Source organism: Brienomyrus brachyistius, chromosome 2, assembly GCF_023856365.1.
Source record: "Brienomyrus brachyistius isolate T26 chromosome 2, BBRACH_0.4, whole genome shotgun sequence".
Lineage (NCBI taxonomy): Eukaryota > Metazoa > Chordata > Actinopteri > Osteoglossiformes > Mormyridae > Brienomyrus > Brienomyrus brachyistius.
In genome coordinates this window covers 20,296,042-20,311,350 of record NC_064534.1, presented here as the reverse complement: position 1 = coordinate 20,311,350, position 15,309 = coordinate 20,296,042, and the positions used below count along the sequence as shown (strand labels likewise).

Genomic DNA, 15,309 nt, shown 5'->3' with positions numbered 1-15,309 from the left:
GTCCCGCTGATGTACTTAAAAACATGTTTTACATGCTTAATGAAGGCTAAACAAGCACATTTTTTCCCTTTTCATTCCTGTTCGCCATAAGCCCACCTTCATGCTACTGAAAAGAAAGTGAGAAGCCAAACATCCCTGTGACTAAATCGCTATTAAATATTTTTTTCAGAGTTTTTAAAATCTTATGTAGCTCTGATTTAAAGGAACCCAGGGTTTTAGCTTGCACTACACTATCAGGAAGACTATTCCATGCTCTAACTACACGCTCTGTAAAGAAGTGCTTCCTCAAATTTGTTTTAAAATGTTCTCCTGCTAATTTCCACTTATGGCCATGAGTTCTAGTATTTAAACTAACACTGAAATAGCCATTTGGCTGAACAGCATCCAGGCCTGTTAGAAGGATCATACCTGGATCATGTCCCCCCTTAGTCTCCTTAAACAGATTCAGCTCAGCTAACCTCTCCTCATAAGACATTGCTCTAAGACCAGGAATCATTCTTGTAGCCCTACATTGCACCCTTTCCAAGGTAGCAATGCCCTTGTTAAGATATGGTGACCTGCACACAATATTCTAGGTGGGGTCTTACCAAGGAATTGTATAATCGTAACATCACCTCCCTTGACTTAAACTCCACACACCTAGAGATATAACCCAACATCCTATTGGCCTTTTTTATTGCTTCCCCACACTGGGGAGAAACATCAACATACAATCCGAGGTCTTTCTCATAATCAGCTACCTTTATTTCAGTGAAACCCATAAAATATCTGTACTTTATATTTCTGCTCCCCGCACGGATTACCTTACATATATCTATGTTAAATTTCATCTGCCAAGTATCTAAGTGTCACTAATTAAATCAAGATCCCATTGTAGCCTCTGTGCTGCTAGATCAGTATCTGCTACACCACCCACCTTGGTGTCATCTGCAAATTTAACCAGTTTACTGTATGAATTGGTGTCAATATCATTAATGTAAATTATGAACAACAGTGGTCCTAAAATTGAACCCTGCCTATGAACTATGAACGCAGGCCCACTGTGACATTGTGCCTCTAATAACTACTCGCTGCTTCCTGTCTGTTAACCAGTTTTCCATCCAAGCTACTACAGTTCCTAAAATTCCTGCATCTTTGACCTTATGCAAGAGCCGTTTGTGGGGGACAACATCAAAGGCCTTCTGGAAATCTAAGTAGATCACATCGTAGGCATTTTTGTGATCATTTTGTCTTGTAGCTTCCTCAAAGAACTCAAGTAAATTAGTTAAACAGGATCTGCCTCTCCTAAATCCATGTTGGCTATCCCTCAGAATGTTATTTGAATGCAGGTAATCTACCATTTTCACTTGGATTATAGCTTCCGTTACTTTTCCAGTTATGTAAATTAAGATGATTGTCTTATAGTTTGCTGAATTACTTCTAACCCCTTTTTTGAATATGGCCGTTATATTAGGACACTTGCAAACAGAAGGTACCACACCAGCAGATAACGATTTCTGGAATAGTAAAGTTAAAGGTTGGCTAATAATATCCCTCATCTCTTTTAAAACTATAGGTAAGATGTCATCATGGCCCTGCGATTTATTTATTTTGAGCTTAGCTTGCAATTGTTCCAGCAATTGTTAATTCTTGAAACTGTCAGGACTTTGGAGAAATGGGGTGTATTTCATCTCACGACCTTCTGTGAAACGGGCGCATTTAAGTCTATGAGAACCTTGCGGTTTTCCACATGGCCCAGAGCCGAAGGAGTTGCTATTGCAACCATTTGTCAAGAGAATGAAAAACTGTGACTGAGACCACAGGTCGTCCGTCATCTGTGCAAAACAGTAACAAAAGTTATTTGTCCAGCGATTCAATAAACGCAGTAATCCACGTTTTTATTTACCAAGTGCGCTCCTTTGTTATTTATTGGCTGCATGCCTTAAAGGTATCTCTTTGTAACAAGTTTCTTTTTCTATAAATAAAACATTTAGTTATGCCCAGGTGTGTTGAGAAATCGCAGACACATGTACACCTTTCTGTTTTGATTTCAGAGATTCCATGAATGGTAGCCTAGCCCTCCTTTGGGGTCTAGGGCTGGTTCTGAAGCTTTTCAGCAGGGTCTCTGCCTCCAGTCGCCAGTTATTAAAGTGACCTAGAATGTCCAGTGTATTTCCACCAGAAAATTCAGTTGTGATTCAAAGAGAAAAGGCGAGTCTTGTGCTTCCCTCCAGAAAACTTTTTTTTTCTTGTTTTTTTTGACAGACGGGTTTAAGCTTGTGGGAGATGTATCGTCTGCATTGTTTTCATCTTTGACGATGTTCAAAGGATGAAAGTCGATGGTCCATCTCTGCTGGAGTTGGAAATGCTTTTTATTGCCACGGGTGGGAAACAAGAATTCAGAATTCCGCTTGGAAGCTGGAGGTCAGAGGGGTTTAATTAAGCTACAGTTTAATGTGCTGTAGATAAGCTGTGACGTTCGAGTAAATGCAGGTGTCACGAAGGCCTGAAACATGCATCGGGTTTAACCCGCTTAGCAGAAATAAATCGTGGGGTGCAAAAAAATATATATTTACAACTTCAGTATTTCTATAGTTTTAATTACATATGATGCCTGCAAAGGGGCTAAAAAGATGAAAAAGTAAAACAACAATTTTTGAAAGAGACTAAGGTGGGCTGCAAAATCTGTTACAAAAGACCATTAAATTGGATACATCCCATTGGACTGGGATATATGGAAGTTCTTGGATCTTATTTGGGGACCAATAAGTCTTGGAGGTGGCAGCAAGAGCAAAGTGCAGATCACACCAGCTCATATCTCAGCTACGGCTCTGAGAGTCTCAGCTATGAATTCAGCTTAATCCCTGCCAAGTGCTCTCCCTGGACCCTGCAAGTCAGTATGTCATAAGTGGGTTCAGTTCTGACAAGATTAGTCCTTTACAGAAGTTACTGTTCAGAAGTTGCCCTACTCTCACAATCAAAGTTTTATTGCTAGTTTGTTGCATGAGCAAATATTCCTTAGTCTGTGCAGATGAAGAAGTTTATCTACGAAAGACTGTCATCCATTAAAATGCCAACAGGAAACATGCCCAGTACTACCATTGTAATGCACATGTGCTAGGATATGCAAAAAGGTCAGTCCTGAGTTTTGATGGATGCAAGTATTGCTGGTTTACAGTCTCATTGTTATCTTTGATTTGCAAATAATTACTTCAGTGACGACAGAATAATCTAGACTCATCAAACTTAATACCTCACTATTAATTAGATTGTCATTACATTATTGCATTTTTCTCATATATCTATGCAGCATGGAGCTGATAGCAGTGTGAATATCTGCAGTTTAAAAGTAGATGTCATTTAAAAGTGTTTCAATATAAAATAACAGTAAAAAAAATCACAATAGAACACTAACGGCGTAAGTATTAGAACTGGGATATTGGAGGTGGAGCAGGAAGAGTCTGTACTGTTAAAGCCACGAAAGGTTGATTACGGCAGTTAAACACTGTCCATTTGTAGGTGTCCACAAGCAAAGTAAGAGCATTTCATGAAGAGAAAAACGAGCAGTAACAGGCTACTGGAAGCGGTGGTAGGATGAGTGGGAGTACAGACAGATCAGAGATAGTGTGTGGGGGGGGCGAGTGTCTGGTAGGGGAAAACCGCATAGCAGGGGATAGTGAATTAGACTCCCAGAAAGGCAGAGGTCAGCTGGGGAGATGAGAAAGAAGCCTGAGAAAAGCCGTCCCACCTCCCCTCCCTGAAGGGGAAGAGACCCTAACGTTGTGCCCGATTCCTAATGCTGGAAGCAAACCTATAAAATTATCACAGTGATGTAATTACAATTCAGTCAAGCTCTGCTTTAATTGGTTATTCTGATGCAACTAGCATCCAGAGGGAAACAACATTAAAATAGGTATGTTGACCTCTAGGAATCTAATTACATTTTATTCTTCTCACAAATGTATGCTATTCTAACTTATGTAGAGTATAATTAATATGTTTTCTTTTTGCAGTTCTATTTTAACTGGAGCTGGAGACATTAAAATGACACTTGGGGCTAAAGTAATCGGGTTATGAGTAGCCCTCAAGTTACGGTACCAAGAGAGAGCTTCATTAGTGAAAGCAGTCCACTTCTGACCCATTACCGCTCCACGTTTCTGAGTGTTTGAAATAGTCCTCACCCAAAAGCTGCATGTTCCCTCACTTTGTTCCCTAAATATTGGTTACAGTGCATATATATGTGTGTGTACACAGACAGACACACACACACATTCCTGGAGTGAACTATTGAACTATAATTACAAGTAGAGCTACAAAGGTTGCTGGTTCAGATCCCGCTGTTGGCAGAATGGTTTCAGCATTGGGCCCTTGAGAAAGGCAATTAACCCCAATTGCCCAAGAGACTGTCATACCCTGCTCTGTCAATCATACTTTGCTTTGGATAGAAACATCTTATAAATAAATAAGTGTTAATAATTTAAAGGGAAACAGTCTCAAAAATGACGACAGCATATGCTAAACACAAACAAGCTGCACTGGCAAAGACAAACATTGTTCGCAAGCTGAAGCTCATTGATGAGGACAGACACTTAACAGGATAGTTGCCCACCACATCACAACACTATGGCTTCAGAAATACCACAACCTCAGTGACTGATTCTGAGCAAAAACTGTAAATTGTGAACAAAGCTATAATTTAAGTGAGACTTGCATTTGGAAACTACTTGTATTCAAGACCACCTCACAAAGGGGCATTACTTGATGTATTGAGCACAAAACCTTGACCTCTGAGCAACTGAAAAGGAATTTTGTGAGTCATCTATCACATTTTATGCACCTAGATGCGTATACATAAGCTAATGGAAGCCAACGACTGCATTCAATCTAGAATGTCTGTTGGTGTGAGAAGCCACCTTCTGGAAGTCACTCAGTTTGATAGTAGTACTGCATGGTTATCTGAAGAATATCTATAACATGAGTTCTTGCTATTGGAAATGAATATTAATAAATCAGATTTAACAGGAAAGGAAAACAGTATGGTACAGGATGCCTGAAACGTTTGTAGACCCCCCCACCACTAGGGGCTATGGATCGACAGGCCAGAGCAGTGGCCATTCCCAGATCCACAGTGTACCCCCCCACTAGAGAAAACTTAGTTTTATAAAAATCTGTGACTGCAATCAAAAGACTAAAAATGTCGAAAGTCTTGTATTTTGTTTGGTTGCTAATGGTTAAGGTTAGGGCTGAGTAAGGGTTAAGGGGGTCATTGTTAGGATTAAGGTTTTGTCCATAAAAATGCATGGAGAGTCCCCACAAAGATATGAGCATAGGTCTGTGTGTGTGTGTGTGTGTGTGTGTGTGTGTGTGTGTGTGTGTGGCTTTTTCTGCTTCATTGTATGAAAAAGTTAGTGCTGGTATTGGATTGCCAAAGGTTGCGGGGACTTAGACAGCAAGAAGCACCTCACATGATATGTGGTTCCTAAAAGCAGGGAAAGGTTAATATGTTTGTATTCATAGCCTGATTCCCTTTATTGGTATTGAATTCAGGGCACTTCTTTGATGTTCTCTGTGGTGACGTCATGACTGATTACACCACTTGAGGAAGAAGGAGATTCCTTAATGTGTAGCGATTTCTTCGTGAGATGATGCGCATCTCTTGACATCCCTCTCCTGTCCCCTGATATCAGGCCGGATGTTAGGAATCCTGCTGTTTTGACAGCCGCTCAAACAAAGTGCACAACAATGCACCAGAATACAGGCCTCGAAATGTAAGAAATGCACTAAGCATATTCATTGTATTGTCATGTGTGCCTTTTTTCATGGCTGTCATTACCAACAAAAATGGGCATTTATGCAGACATCCAGACAGTTATTCATGGTTCTGCCACCACCAGACTGCATTTCCTCTAAACAGACTATATAGCAAACATTGCACATATTCTTCTGGTGACAGTAATCCATACTGAGTTGTAGATCTGACACAAGATACATGTAGAAAAATTATTAACAGGACTGTAATCATCCAGGGCCTTCACCGCGTCTCCAGGTAACAGGCCGATATAACATGTGCTAAAGATTCTAGTCTTATACTGCAGCACAGGAAGTTTGCTTTAAACTGCAAGCAAACACGGAATCATCCAGTTAAACTATTACAAACATAAACCTGTGAAGAGTCACCCTATCACAGGCATGCAAACCATGCAGTGTCAGGCCCTCACATTGATTCATTCATTGACACACAGGTGATTGTAAACAATGAGCTTAGGAAGAGTGTATTGGTCACTGAGTGACCAAAAGAACAGATTTACCATGCTAATTTACCCCTCACTCGCCATTTGGTTTTTCTGAGAAACGGCTCCACCAAGTGGATGCAAGGGGTACAGACACCTAGCGACAGAAACTGTGAATCGGAGGCAGTCTAAACAACAGCTTCAAAATATGGGCTGCACTTGGCAGCCAGTTCTGACCCTGTGTTGATCTCAGCAGTAATGTCTTGTTTGGTTCAGGGGTTCCTGTCTTAACATATTGTCTAATTTTGTATCTGAACATCCGCCCCATGCCTACGAGAAGCAGATACACCAAGGTGAAACAGGACAGCTGTGTAATGAGGGGCGTAGTACTGTAGATCTGTTGGCCTGGGCCTGCTGACCACATACCCCTACCCCGTCACAATGACAGCAGATCCATGGCAGATGTTGCCATCCCAGCAGCTGTGCTGTCTGTTGATGGGTAACTGGGCCCATGGCCACGTCAGTGCCCCCAGACCACCGTAGTCAGCTGTCGTGGACAAAGGCGCTCCCACAGGAGCACAGTGTCATTCAGTCAACGACCTGTGTGTTCAGGCACTTTGGAGTGCATTTCTTCCCGGAGATTTGAACAGACGCCCTGAGCTTTTTGCCATAACAGGGAATATGCTCAACAGATCAGCAGGTCAAGACCGATGACGTCATGAAAGCTGTGACAGAGTTTAAAAGCACGACTCCATAAGCAAGTCAAAAAAAGATGAAGCATGATAAAGATTAAATCGCAATAAGCTCTTTCTTATAGCATTTAAAGGCTGTTTACATGCAGAACTGCAGTAGTTGGTTCCTTTCCTGTTGCCTGTCACATCTCTTTAGGTTTCCCCAAACACTGCCTCCATCATGAATGCCACCAAAACAGTAATTAATGAAATGCATACTGTATAATTTATCACTGCCAAACCCCCTTTTCAAGCTGGAGTAAAAAAAAACAAAAACCTTATAAAATATGCATATCCACATAAAAACGTGGCAAGCTATTGTAAGACCGAATACTGCAATGCTGTAAGCTGAGCCCCACATTTAAAGGGGCTCATTAATCGAACGCAACAGTCTCCGAAACAGAGACGGGATCGGCTGGGAAAGACCGAGGCTTCCTTTTCTGCATGTGCTCCACCTGCTGCCAGGTAGGGGACTGTGTCAAGGGACTGAGAGGGCGGCTGGTGAGCAGCTGCCGGCTGAGGAGTGCTGCCAAGCCATTACCACAGACAGGTGACAGCTCTCCTCCTGAGTGGAGCCAAATGCGATGGGGATCCGGCGATAAACAGAATCCTCTGTGGCACGCGATCACTGGATGGTCCCCTTGTTTTTAGTGAAGACTGGTACAGAGAACCGTGTTAAACCCATCAGTACAAACAGCCTCAATACATGAGAAAGGTCTTGGGTGAGACAGAGAGAGAGAGACAATTACTCATTTACATCTGATATATCCTCTTTTGCACTTTTTGCTGTGACTACCCACATTTAAATAATTGATTTTTTTGGGTGACAGATAAAGCGTCATGCACCCCCTGCCCTAGCTCTGAGAATCACAGATGAGGTGATGCAGAGCGTCTGCCTTTGTAGGATGAACAGCGGTTGTGGCTGGAGGTAGACAGTCAGGGCGGTCCAGGGTTTTTTGTGAGTTCCCTGACAGCAGGGGCGTTCCAGGTCATTCGTTTCTAACAGGAAGGAGAAGTTATGTCATTTGTGACTACAGCTTTATCAGAGAAGCCCTCATAGCTCAGTGCGATGGTGTGCATATGGTTATATTGTACAGCATGAGTGGCTTGTCCTTTATGTGGTATAAGTCAAAGTGTGCATTGTACATTCTGCAAAGGGTCCTTTTGCTTCTTCATTGACCATGTTTAGCATGCTACAAATCAGCCACATAGAGACGACCATCACATACCAAAATAGCCGAGCCCATAGTGACCTGACCAACGTGTCGCTGCTAACGTAAGCTAAAGCATTAAGCTATTGAGCTGAGTGTTCAGGGCACACGCCCTTCTCCTGGTAGGCGGTTGTCTGCTTCATTGAACCGCTAAAGGCTACGAAGTCAAACGCCAACAAACGGGTCAGTACGAATGTGAAAGGAAATCTGATTTTAGATATCGGAACGAGCTTAACAATGAAGTCCCACGGTCCATACGGCTGTCCAAAATCATTGTCAGAAATTGTCTTTGTGCGTTCTCAAGTTTTAATTAACTCTATTATTTTATTTCTGGCTGATTGCAATATATAATTACTGGCTGTGCCTCAAACAATGAAGCAGATAAATTGACAGTTTAATTTAAATTAATTAGTGTGGCAAGCTGTCGGTTCCCTGAAGGAACCGCAATGGCGTAGCGCTGCTGTGCCGGAGAAGGGCAATGGTAATGTGCTGTGAATGTACTATGACTTTCTCTAATAGTAACACAGCAGACAGTTATTATTTTTATGGTTCTACAGCTGGATTCATCAATCGTAAAACGGAAGGTGTCAGACATTCAAATATGCAAGCAGTAAGAATGGAAGAGCATGTGGGAGATGGAAAGGATTCTCTGCAGGGCACAAACAAGAAACACACAGGCTGCCGACAGAACAAATAAACTGTATCCCTATAATTACACCAGTGCAGGGAAATTAGAAATGAATTTGTTTTACCTAAGACCTTGTAGCAGGTAATGACCTATTGACCTGAAACAGCGCATGACAAATGGGATTCGGTGCTCTCCCAAACACTAAGGATGGTTTGGTTTCATAATTTAGCTGCTATTTGTCAAGCCAAAGATCCTGGCGTAAAATTATGTAGAACTCCAAAGGAACATGGGTAATTCAATGTGACATTTATCTCATGTGCATTAGAGTTTAATTACTTCTTAAACCATAAAGGACAAACAAACCCCAAGGTTATTTCAGAGTGCTGGGGCAGGCGTCTGGTTAGGGACGCCCAGCAGTCTGAGACCCCAAGCAGTCTGATGGATTCTTTGAAACAGAGACAGACGTAACGATTCCCTTAGGAAGGAAAAGTCTCTTAACCTATTTTAATCCTGACTCTCAAGAGCTTAAAACAAGCCTCAGTTAATTTAACATCAGTAATTTGATTAATATTCACGCAGAGACAGATATTCTTGAATTCAGACAGTAGGCAAAAGTCAAGCCTTGGTTTTAAATAGTGTTATACATACATTCAAACATTTTCTTTTGCTGGAGTAAGTATTTAGGCGCAATGCCAAAATTATAAAAATATCTACTTAGGACAAATAAAACAGAAGTTCGAACAAAGCCAGCTCAGTTAATCTTCCAGGAGTTCGAGAGCACTACTCTACTTTCTATTTCTCACAACACAGACCATAATGCCAAGTGAGAGATTTAGACGCGTCTCTCTCTCATCCGAGTAGCAGCCAAAGCTGAAAAGTCAAAGCCGGAAAATCAGATGTGTGGCCTCAAATCTCTTTTCAAGTAGAACAAATATGGACCACGCCATCCTAATTATGCTGATGGGTCTGGCTCATTAAAAATTCATAGCAGGCATCTGTATTTGCTTTCCATTTGTAACCTGACAGAATGGTACATCCTGAACTCAGTAGTTAGGTAGAAATGTAATTAAATTACCCAGCCTGGAAAGGGTTGTTAGGGGGTTGGTGTTGCATTTTGCTCTCTCCAGAATGCCCCCCAATCCCTGTCCCATACACTCCTCTGCACTGAAGTAGCAGGTGCAACAGAGCTGAAGCACTCCTGCGAGGCCTGCCTTTACTGCCCTCTCAGCCCTGCTGTTAGCGTAAATCTCCTCTCAGGGCCTGCAGCAATCAACATTCTGCCTATTTGTTCCTTTAGAGGCTATTAAACAAATAAAATCCCAAGTTTATACACTCATAATCTTACCTTATCATTAAATGGCAGGTCTGCTTTGCGAAGCAAATTGAACAGGCATCATCACTGAATAATTCACAGACACTGGTGCGGGCGGATTGTCTGTGTAAAGAAATCGTCCTCATTATTTTAATTGACTCAGCACCCACAAAAAGTAGCTCAGACGTCTGCACATTATGCCTGTATATGTCACTAGAGTGCAAATGTCACTGAGAAAAGTGAACAATGAATGAACAGTGAAATTATAAAAGTCCTGGCAATTAAAATCTAATTTTAAGCTGTGAGCTGCATTACTAAATGCCAGTTCTATACGAACCATCACCTATGTATAAATAGATTAGGGATATCCAAGCAGCAGTAAAGAGTGCCAATTAGTTGACTTGTTGAGTGTCTGCTGAGAGTGGCAAGGAGAGGACAGCCAAGTCTGAATTCTCCCCTGCCAGTCTGATTGCTTGGCAGGACAGTCACACGCAGGACCCTTCTGCAGCAGTAGCATTGTGTTGTCCTGTATTAAAATGCTCCCCCACAGGCATAACACCTGTTAGAGGGAGGAAGCCAAAGTTGCTCCACTGGAAAGGTATACTGACCTGCACTGACCTGACTGAACTGTATGTTGTCTACTACCTGCTTACTGCAATAATAATAGATGCTGCTTTTCGGGAAAAACACAAAACATGACATTTATACAATGGGAGGCAGAGATCCAAAGCACCTTCAGGGTTGCATTTATAGACAGAATACCGGCGGACAAAGTGAGCAACCAGACCGAGGACCAAAGAGCAGCGAGTTCTGCATTCAACTCACAGAACTGTTCGTATCTATAGCTGGAAATTGTGATGTACCTTGCTGACAAGAGGACAAGAGAATCTATGAAGCAAGTTAATAATAAAACTGCATCTCCATCAGGAAGCTTTGCAGGAACCTTGTTTCTCTCTTCCTACCACCAACAAGCTCAGAGCTATGGAGTAGAGCGTGGGTTTTCGAGCCATCGGAAGACCCATGTAATTCAGAGTAGATTAGAAATCCACAAAACAGACGGACTTTAAACCTTAATAATATTATTGTAGTCTGGTCTTTCAGAGAAACTACTTACATAATTGCAGGCACAACTCAGCAAGATGGTGGCAGACTACAGGACTAATTTAAATAATGTTTCAACTAAAAGATACTTCAGTATCAAATGCATGTCTGCTCTCCAGTGAAATAAGAATTTGTCCCTAGTACAGCGTACAATGAACTCAGCTCTCTGAAGCCAAGCTCACATCGATATATTAATATACAACTAAGCCAGCGCAGGCTCAGGCTACATAACAGTAAACTCATAATGAAGGCGTTCCTAAGAGCAAGGCGACTGAGGAGAGGGATGGGCCTTGTTGATCACCTCTGCCTAATGAGTACCATGGGGCTGAAGCAGACAGCTGGCACCATCAGACTGCGGAACCCCTGTGGCCAGGGCCCCTCCACATCAAACACGGGACAATACTCAGCTCATTATGGGTGCGGTGGGGGAGTTCGGTTCCCCTCTCTCTGACGTTACGCGAGGAGCAGCGGGCTAAGAATGCATTCAGCCAGCCAAGAGTTACTACCACAAAGACACTTCCACCACTCCATTCCCAAAGTCCACTCCAAAGTGTCTCTTAGGGCGTACTCACACTTGGCCTGGTTGCCATGCACGACTGTCCCCCCTCCTCACTCCCTTGCACTTAAAGTTCCAGGCCCGAGCCCCATCCTCTTCATCGTGCAACATTTTTGTGTTGAAGAAAACAGAGGAAAAAAAAGCGCAGCACAGTGGAATTCAGGATCAATGTCCATGTTTCGGGGCTTATTTAAAGTAGTTTTGGGTGCAAGGACACACGGCCCTCTTACAGATTTATCGAGCATGTAACGCAGCAATTTTCATTTCATCATGCTGCGCATATAAGAAGACAGTCCCATATTTTACCAAATATCTCGTCATTTTTCTGTGTTGCATCCAGTTGTTTACGGGAAACTATCGGCAGCCCAAACTTTCAACAAACTCTGCACCTCTGCTGTAGATCAAAGTGATCCCTTTGCCCCCAGGTTTGTTAAATGTACGTCACTGCCCTATCTGTACAGGCTACCAGATCCGTTCTTTCCAAATGGGCGCATGCCTTTGCCAGTTGCGTCATTGACATCATGTCCGGGTTCTGTGCTCAGGCACGATGACTGATCATACTAGATGCATACCGTGCCCGAGTCTAGCTGAGCCATACCGTGGTTTAGCGTGCCTGGGCATGGTATGGAGCAATCACTTTAGTCAAAGGAACTACATTTTGGGGGTCAAATGTGCTTGAGCATGGTATGGATGACCTAGTGTGAGTACACTCTTAGCCACCATGTTCTTCTGTGCATCTACCATTAGCCACCATGTTCTTCTGTGCATCTACCATTAGCCACCATGTTCTTCTGTGCATCTACCATTAGCCACCATGTTCTTCTGTGCATCTACCATTAGCCACCATGTTCTTCTGTGCATCTACCATTAGCCACCATGTTCTTCTGTGCATCTACCATTAGCCACCATGTTCTTCTGTGCATCTACCATTAGCCACCATGTTCTTCTGTGCATCTACCATTAGCCACCATGTTCTTCTGTGCATCTACCATTAGCCACCATGTTCTTCTGTGCATCTACCATTAGCCACCATGTTCTTCTGTGCATCTACCATTAGCCACCATGTTCTTCTGTGCATCTACCATTAGTCACCATGTTCTCCTGTGCATCTACCATTAGTCACTATGTTCTCCTGTGTGTCTCGGGAGTGGAAGAGGCCTTTCTGCCTGCTCCTGGCTCTGGGTCTGGCTCCATTGGGGCCAATCACACCCCCTGCTGCTCCCCTTTCCCTGATGTACCGGTCACATGGCCTCAGTGAGACGGCACCGCATTTGTATTCGGGCTATAAACGCAGCATAGTGCAGGACCTTTGAACTACCCGTCTGGATTCGCTCTGAAATTGCGCCATCACTTGTCATTCAGGCTGAGCGCAGGGGGACCCTGCCCCCTGCTGATAGGACGAAAGGCAGCACAAGGCTAAGGCTTTCTGTGACTCCGTCCGTGTACGTACATGTCTGCGTGACAGCCCCGGGTTATGAAAAGATAATCAGACCTCAGCCTTCACCGTCGGCCTCATTAACATGAGCGCGAGGCTGCAGCGGATTCGCTCAGTCGGCCCACTTATAAATTCTGACAGAGCCCTGATAAGTGTTTCAGCCCAGGCCGCTGAGTAAAGTCAATATTCATTATGGAGGCACAGTCTCACAGACGCTAAGGGAGACACACGTCTGGACCAGAAGCAAATCAATCTGAGAGGATTACATATACGCAGCGCCAGCAGGCCTGCTGTCACTGTGCTCATCTTACAGCAAAACAACACGCGTCTATGAATTATTATTAACAGTCATTCTCAATTCAACATAGCAAATAACTCCAAATTCCCCCAACATTTCAGTCTGGATAAACACATTCTATTGTGATTAAAGATATGCTTTTAATTTCTTTTCACAGACATCAACGTGGGAAATTCTTGCATCAAATAAGTAATATTAGTATCATCTGGGAAATTAATTATTAGCTATCGTCTTGTCTACTGAGATAATGCCCTTCTATGACAGTGGACATGGTAGCTGAGTGGACATCACGATGACTTCACACCTCCAAGGTTGTGGGTTCAAGTCATGCCCTCAGGTCTATGTGCGTGAAGATTGCATGCATGTTTGCATAAGTTTAACACGCATGTGGGCGTGAGCCCAGAGACAGACCCATTCAGGGTATCCACACCTTTGAACTCCCTGGAATAGGCTCCATATAGGGCCATGCACTGTTTCAGCAGTTATGAAACACGCATGGATGGTGACAGTGGACATAAACAGTGACACTGGGACTTTATTGAACAAACCAAATATATCTGAAGTGTAAAAGGATACGCTGGATTCACTAAAAACGAGCTTTTTGCAGACTAGTTCACAACCAAAGATATGCATTTCCAGCTCTGCTACTGGCTCCTTTGTTAGACTAGTAAAGCAGAGTAAGAACTAAGTAAAGGAGTGTTTAGGAGACTGTAGGCACTGTCACAGTACCAGCACGTCAGCCACTGAGCATTTCCAGGATCACCTCACATGTATACAAGGGCTCCAACCACATTTTCATGCAAATAAACATTCCTCTGAATAAGTGTTACTTCCAACTAACGAACAGAAGTTTCACTTGGCAACCCATATAAATCAATTAAATGCTCTGGGAGCTGCAGGGAAATACAGCCTGTCCATTTATAAAACAGCTGCTCTATAATCCAGATCAGCCTTGGGAATGCATTCCATTATCCCACCAAAACTGGGACCAAAGTTAATTTAATATCATGACCATTAGGGAAAAGGTCTAAAATCCAGGCATGTGACAGAAATCAGCTGGGTAATTATAATCCTGTAGTAAGATGACTGGCTATATGGCCATTGTACTTTATTGTATGCTGTTCATCCCATTTTCATTAGGTATGGATAATATGTGCACTTGTACTTATCAATCACAATAGAAATATTAGCAAACTGTCACCTACAGTATGTACAAGGTGTGCTGAGGGTGATTTTGTTACATTGTAATGACTCCATAAAGGTCTGAACGATACAAATTCTTGCTTACTTTCATGTCAAAGCCACATACAGTACACACACACACACACACACACACACACGCAGACATTTGTATTCATATCTTTGTGGGGACCATCCATTCATTTCCACTGGAAAAACCTAATCCCAACAATCACACCCTTAACCCCTACCCAGCCCTAACCTTAATAATAATAAGTAACAAACAAAACACAAGACTTTTGGCATTTTTAGAATTTTGATTGCTATCACAGATTGCTTTGATGGAGAGTTTCCCCTTGTGGGGAGCAAAAAAATGGTCCCCATAACGTCAAAATAACAGGTTTGTACAGTATCACATTTTGGGGATATTTGGTCCTCACAGTTTAATACATTCATATGCCACACACACGCGTGCTGAAGTGAAGTTAGTGTCTCTATATGCCGTACATTCATCAGTGAAATTTTCGCTTGCAATAAGTTGTCATGTTGGAGTCATTTTGTTACGTACTGTCACCATGCCTAAACACTGACATATGTTTGCTGCTACCGCCTCTGCTACTCAGACAGCTGCCGGGAACATTTACATTCT

The 15,309-nt window shown here is 42.7% G+C and overlaps 1 protein-coding gene across 3 annotated transcripts in view; it reads right to left on the bottom strand.

Moving 5' to 3' along the window:
* The window catches only part of dab2ipa (DAB2 interacting protein a), a 138,051-nt gene that overhangs the window by 73,401 nt on the left and 49,341 nt on the right, over positions 1 to 15,309 (bottom strand). The window lies entirely within an intron of this gene.